Genomic DNA, 7,442 nt, shown 5'->3' on the forward strand with positions numbered 1-7,442 from the left:
CGTACCGGGCACCTGTTTGGACGTCTCCATGGTTGCTATTGGAGTTCGGTGCGGACGGTCTTTTAACCATACGGTTGTACTATCGGACGCCCGGGACGGATCGTGATTCCCCGGTCGGACTTCGCTTTTCACGTTTGTACGGTAACTCGTCCGAGGACGTGTCGGACACTTTTTCCGACCCGAGGACGTGTGGGGAATTATTCCCAATGCAACTCGTATGGGCTTTTTACCGTGCGAATCGTGATTGCCAGTTTGTACGGCACTTGTACGATTCGTACGGTAAAAAGACCGGATACGAGTCGTACGGGAATTTTTTTTACCGGATCGTAATTGGCACCAAAATGTCAGAAAAATCCGACATTTCCTGCAAAAGTGTTTTTCTTTTTTGGATCCATTTCTCAGGGGAACAAATATAAGAAAGGAGAGGAAAGAGAGTGAGAACCCCGTCTTGAAGTCACGGTTTTCAGTAAGAGAAGAACTGCTAGACAGAAAGAGAGGGAAGAAGGGAAAAAGGAAAGAGTGAGGTGTGGGGGCAGCTGAAGCGGGCGAGCAGAAGTGGACACTGTCTTTGTCTTCTCTGGGCAAGAAGGAAAAGACAGAGTCCTGTTACTTCTCTGCCGCCACGCCCGTCATGAACACCAGGAATGCCGAGCTTTATTTACAGGCATCCTGGAACGCATTTTCAAAATAAAAAAGTAGGGGAACGGAATCCTTGGAATTAAAGAAGTAGGGGCACTCTGTGCCCTGCCGATCCCGCCCACTTCGACCACTGATTTGGATTGAGAAGGATATTGGAGGGACAGAAGAGGGAAGGGTTTGCATTTATGTAGCACTTGCTACCCCTGATGAGGTGTTGAAGTGCTTTTTGGCAGGTAGCACGCTACTCCAGAACCCAAACAGGATTAGTGGGAAATTAGTATAGGGAAATATGAGATTAATTTCAGTGGTGGACATGTTAGTCTGTTATTTGGATTGAAAAGGATAGTGGAGGGATAGAAGATGGAATGATTTACATTTTTGTTGTCGGTCATAGCAGTAGGAGGAGGAGGTTTGGGATGAGTAAAGGGGAGGTGGAGGGAGGGAAGAATCAGAGGAAACGGTTTAGAAAGGCTTGTTTGGGAGATTTGAATAGTAGAGGAGTTATAAAATGGTGCAAGGAGGGGTAGAGAAGGGAAAAGTCTATAAAGGGCTAGTTTGCGGATCGTAGTAGAAGAATGGGATTTGGGATGAGTGAGAGAGTGGCGGTATGGGATATATTGAGAGAGGTATGGGTGAGAAATAGGCGAGAGTCTAGATAATGTTATTTTGGGGATCATAATAGTAGAATGGGGGTTGGGACGAGTGAGAGAGTGGATGTAGAGGATATATTGAGAGAGGTATAGGGTGAGAAATAGGGTAGTGCATTGGAGAGAGTAGTAGAATGAGCAATATATGTACAACATATGTGCAGTGGCAACTGGCCCAGTGGTGTTAGGTACCCCACTGCATCGAGTTATGGGTGTCTCTCACAGAGGGAACAGGGGCCACTTTCTTTGCTCAGATTAAGATGCAGGCTTCTTTGTCACACCACTGTCTTCTCCTGTGTTAGAAGTACACTTTGTGTTATGGAATTCACCAAGGTGTCTAGGTGCAGCCATGAAAAGTTTCAGCTGTTGCAGTTTTCCCAACAGTACTGCTGTAATTGTTTTGTGATTTCCTTTATCTTGTAAACAAATATTCACATTTGCACATGCATTAATATCTCTGAGCAAGTGCAAGCACACCCTTATCCTAGGCTCAGGATCTCTTGATTTGCCAACTCCATATTTTGCCAAGTGGAAAACCCCTTGACCTTACACACCCACTCATTTGTAGTGTTCTCCCCCCATTCCTCCCTGGAACAGGTGTATTTCTGCCTCTCAAAGTAGTCAATTTGTGTCTGGTTCCAGGGTTGGAATGAGTTGGGATAAAACATTTTTACTTCCCACAAACTAGTATATTCTTGGATGTGCATTAGCATTCAGACACCCTCCCTTGGAACACTCTATCCGCATTCCTGGAAGATATATTCACTCAAATATTTTGATGTTGCTAAATCTTTTTTTGGGGTGTTATACCACCTTTTGAAAATACCAAACTTTATAATTAGCTTAATGTTTAACCTAAATATACATCTGCAAATAACTTTGATAATCAGACTGCACATGTGGATTTACACTTCAAAAAAGATTATTTACGTGTATGTTTTCATGTGTAAATTTTGTCCCAAGTTCCCAAAGAGAGGATTCCCTGACGGGCATCTTCTGTGATCTTTGAGCACGCCCACAAAATGATGTGTCTGTATGTATTCACAAACCTTTCCATAGAAGGATGTTTACTCCCTTCAATGGTGGAAGTAAATATACTTACCTGACTGTTTTGCCACATGGTAGAATATTTTCCCCATTTTGGAAAAAAAACTCATTTCACTACAGTGTTGCATTTACACTGCTTTTAAGCCTCACTCACTCACCTGGCTTGTCCAGAACGAGCATCAGAAACCCCCTAAACAGCGCTTCTCGCTGCAACATATTCCTGGCAGAATCACTTGCCTGCCGCCATTGACGGCGAGGTCACGAGGCCACGCCCACCTTAGGCCACGCCCACCGCTCTGCCGAGTATAAGACTCCGCTCGCAGCGCCACGAAAACAGAACCTGACTACTCCTGAGGCGGAAGCCGGGAGTCCACCATTTTAAAAACTTTGTATTTTCTGTGTCACCTTGTTCGCCGAATTTATTGCTTTTAAGCCTCACTCACTTACCTGGCTTGTCCAGAACGAGCATCAGAAACCCCCTAAACAGCGCTTCTCGCTGCAACATATTCCTGGCAGAATCACTTGCCTGCCGCCATTGACGGCGAGGTCACGAGGCCACGCCCACCTTAGGCCACACCCCCCCCCTTTCCTGATATGTGCCTGTATAGGAAGCGCAGCGGACGAGCGCAGCGGGAGCGCCGTTTGCGCGCCGAAGGCGCGCCTAAGGCAAGCCCGTCTGCGCCCGTCATCGCCAAGACATCGCCTCTCGCCAGTCCCCCTGCACAAAATCCCTCACTTCGAGTCAGCTATGACAGAAATCATCTCCACGCACTAAACGCCAAAACTATATGCAACAAGCTCGAAGGCCACCTCGGGCAAACTACACTCCAGTGTGAATCCTGTAACTTTGCAACGCCCCTGCCCAGCCTGGTAAGTGGTACAGCAGCGATACCCAAACTACCCTCCCTCCGGGTTCTGCAACTGAATGTTAGATCTCTTGTAAAACACCATGCAGAAGTCAACACTCTCATTATGGACGAAAATCCTGATATTCTGTTCATATGTGAAACCTGGCTCCATAACGATCAAACCAGCATTTTAAATCTCACGCTGCCTAACGGTTTCTCCATGAAACTGGTTAATAGAGGCTCTAGAGGCGGAGGAATAGCCGTTGTTTACAAAACCATATACCACTGCTCCTTCACCAAAGAAGAAATCTGGGGCTGCGAATGCGCACGCTTCAAGATTGCCACCTGCCCGCAATTCACTCTCTCTGGCCTCTACGTCTATCGGCCTCCTGGCCCCTCTGCCAGGTTTATTGAGGAACTCTTGGAACTTGCTCATACCTTGGCAGTCTCCTCCCCCAACTTTACCATCCTGGGTGACCTCAATCTTCACTTCGACTCCACCACTGACCCCACCATCAAAAACCTGCTAGCCGACATCACAGCATTGCAGCTAAACCCCTTGGTTCACTCCCCCACCCACACCGCTGGGCACTTACTGGATCCCGTTTTCTCGAACCTATCGGAAGTCACGGCTGATCCCCCTGAACCCATGGGCTGGACTGACCACTTTCTTGTCAAACTTACTATTATGGCAAAAAAACCACCCCCCAAAAGCACGGCCAACTCCTGCCACAAACGACCTTGGCATAAACTCATCTCCGGAGACCTCATCAGCCATCTAGGTGAATTCCACCCCCCCGAGGAGAATAGGGATATTAATACAGTTTACGCCGCCTTCCACGAATGGATAGTCACAGGGCTCGATGCCTTAATTCCGCCCAAATTGACCAAAACCCGCAGCTCCCCCTCTAACCCATGGTACAATGATTCACTGAAAATGTTACGGAAAGAGTGCAAAAAAGCCGAACGCGAGTGGAGGAAAGAATACTTAGATACTAACAAAACCCTCTATCTATCTAAACTTCGCATCTACCACAAGGCGATTCGCACTACTCGAGCCTCTTTTTACGCAAAGGAAATCGAATGCAGTTCCAACCCCACCAAAACCATCTTCAACCTAGTCCAAAACCTGCAGAACATCCCCAATCCAGGCTCCTGCATCACCTCCCTGAAACAATGCGAGGACCTTGCCACCTTTTTCACTGAAAAAGTGAGGAAGATCTACGAGTCCTTTCCACAGGACGATGCTACGCACCATAGCATTCCCCATTCAACGGCAGAGACATCTAAACTGCTAAGAATACCCGATATATCCCTAGACGACCTCGCTAAACTATGTAGACAGGTCATGTCTGGCTCCCCAGCAGACCCCATGCGACCGTCCAAATTCTTGGAATCGCTTGACTTCTTTCTCCCCCCGCTTGCCAAAATACTCAACCTTTCCTTTTCCTCAGCGGTGGTTCCCACTTGTTGGAAATCTGCTTGGGTTTCACCCATCATTAAAAAACCCGCACTGGATCCCAATAAACCAGAAAACTTCCGACCTATTTCCCTGCTCCCCTGAACGTCAAAACTAGCTGAAGCTCACGTCAACAAAATACTATCCCACCACATGCAGCAAAACCATGTCCTGGACCCTTCCCAAAACGGCTTCAGACCAGGTCACAGCACTGAGTCGGCTCTGCTAACCACCACGGAGCACCTTCGAGGAATCCTAGACGCCGGTCAAAGTGCCGCGCTGATCCTGCTGGATCTCAGCGCGGCCTTTGACACGGTCTCACATAACATCTTGCTGAAACGACTTGAGGCCATTGGGATTGGCGATTTAGCCCTTGATTGGTTCCAGTCCTTCTTAAAGGACAGATCCTTCCAAGTCTCAGCCCCCCCCTACATCTCTCAACCCCACTCCATCGGGCAAGGAGTCCCCCAGGGGTCGGCACTTAGCCCATCCTTATTCAACCTATACGTTCAGCCTCTCGCAGTGGTAGCAAAAGAGTGGGACCTTACGCTGGTGTCGTACGCTGACGACACACAGCTGGTCATCACACTCTCTGAAGGTCCCTCACCTTCGGCAACCAAATTCAGAGACGGCCTCGCGGCAGTCGCACAGTGGATGACACTCAACTGCCTGCAGCTAAACGCCGGGAAAACGGAGGTCCTCCTCCTGGGAAAAAACCCCGCCCTTTGGAACAATCATTGGTGGCCCGCTGTGCTTGGCCCCACTCCCGTGCCAAAAGAAGTCGTCAAAAACCTAGGAGTCTGGCTCGACCCCTCACTTAACTTTCAGTCCCACACAAAGAAAGTGGCAGCCACGTGTGTGGGTCTCATGAGGAGCCTCTACCCCATACTTGGATTCTTTAACTCCAAAACCCGTCAACTCATCATGCAAGCCATGATTCTTGCCCGGCTAGATTATGCCAATGTCTTGCTCTTAGGAGCAAACAAAACTGAACTTGCAAGACTGCAGCGTATCCAGAACTCGGCCGCCAGAGCTGTGGTTGGTCTCCCACGCAGGTGCTCTGCCAGAACCACCATTCGCCATTTGCACTGGCTGCCTGTGGAATCTCGGATCCAATTTAAAACCCTGACCACGGCTTTTAAAATTCTCAAATCCGAATGCCCTGAACTCCTACGCCCACTTTTGACACCATACACGCCCCAGCGCAACTTGCGTTCTCTGGGACAACACCTCGTGATGGTCCCCCGAACTAAGCTCTGCAGACAGGGTGGACGTTCCTTCAAAGTCCTAGGAGCTAAGCTATGGAACTCACTGCCGCCACACATCCGTGCCCAAACCAATCTGATCGCTTTCCGGAAAGCACTTAAGACCCATCTCTTCTCTGTCATCTAATTCCTCTGCTGGTTCCCCCCTCCCCTCTGGTATTGGTTAGGTCAGCGCCGGGACGCTCCGTTGCTGGGGCAGCTGTTTGCGCTTAACAAATATATAACATAACATAACAGGCGTAAGTGTACGTTATGCAAACTTCCACATACAAGAATGTTTTTGCATGGCCATAAATACAGTTCACAAACGAATTCCACATGGATCTCCTCAGGCTGTGCTCACAAATCAAAGTTCACCAATATGCTGAAGATACAAAACTCTACTTGACGTCTTCGCAGCTCCAGCATCCAACGCCCCAAACACTGCCTGCTCCTCATACTGACATGGATATCCAACGCCTAGCTAAAGCTCATTCCCACAAAAACAAAGTTCCTGTCATTTGCCAAGAATGGCATGCAAGAAACAGTACAAACCTGACTCAATGACATGAGCTCCAACTTTCACTGAGTGCCAAGCCACTTGGATGCACCTTGGACACCAACCGCTTCCACAGGAAATACACTGCCCAGAAAACAAAGACAGGCAGGTACCAGTTCTCTACATGAAGGTGAAACTGTTCCTCACGTGAAGCAATTTCAGGACGGCTGCTCAAGACCTCATATTCTTGCATCTGATTGGTGGAAATGTCCTGCTCAGTGGCCTTCCAGAGTCCACATGTGCCCCCTTTAACAGCATCCTCATGCCACAGCATGTGTTACCCTAGACCTGAAGAGCTATGATCACAGCAACCTATCCTGAAGTAACTCCACTTGCTCTCCTTGCCGGCTTGCACCATTTTCAAAATCAGATGCATCATTGACAAAGCCAGCACAACCTGCAACCCTGCCCATCTGGCTGACAATCTCCAAATCTCTGGTGGCTCTCGGAACACCTGTAGCCAAAACACCGTCATGCAGGAGACAAGTGTGAAAACGAAAAACCAGAGTGGGTCTAGAAATCCAGGCAAATCATAGATATCCCTTCATACTCCTCCTGCCCCTCACTTCTTCTGATGATTGTCTACTCAGCAGACAATACTCAGGAGTTATGTATTGTGGAAATCTGCATTTGTACACACAGTAGTCAAAAAGTAAAATCCACCATGTGAAAAATATTTGTTAATGCAAAGGATTCCCTTCTCATAGATTCCAGGAAAATATAAGGATGGTTTGGTGATTTTCTAACCCAATGTACTCATTTACTCACATTTCTTGGCACAAAGAACATTTGTGCAATATGTTTGTGAATATTAGTGAAAAAACATAAAGTTTCCACTTTGTGAGTAGCTACTAGCTTTTCCAAAGGAAACCCTTAACACTTCTCTGGCAAACCCACCTTCCCGGGCCTAGCCATAAACTTACAACTCCACCAAACCCACTAGCTCTGCGCTTATTAACTTCAAGTCCAGGAACCCCTAGGGGTCCATGACCACTGCTC

The sequence above is a fragment of the Triturus cristatus genome, chromosome 5_2 (assembly GCF_964204655.1).
Source record: "Triturus cristatus chromosome 5_2, aTriCri1.1, whole genome shotgun sequence".
Classification (NCBI taxonomy): domain Eukaryota; kingdom Metazoa; phylum Chordata; class Amphibia; order Caudata; family Salamandridae; genus Triturus; species Triturus cristatus.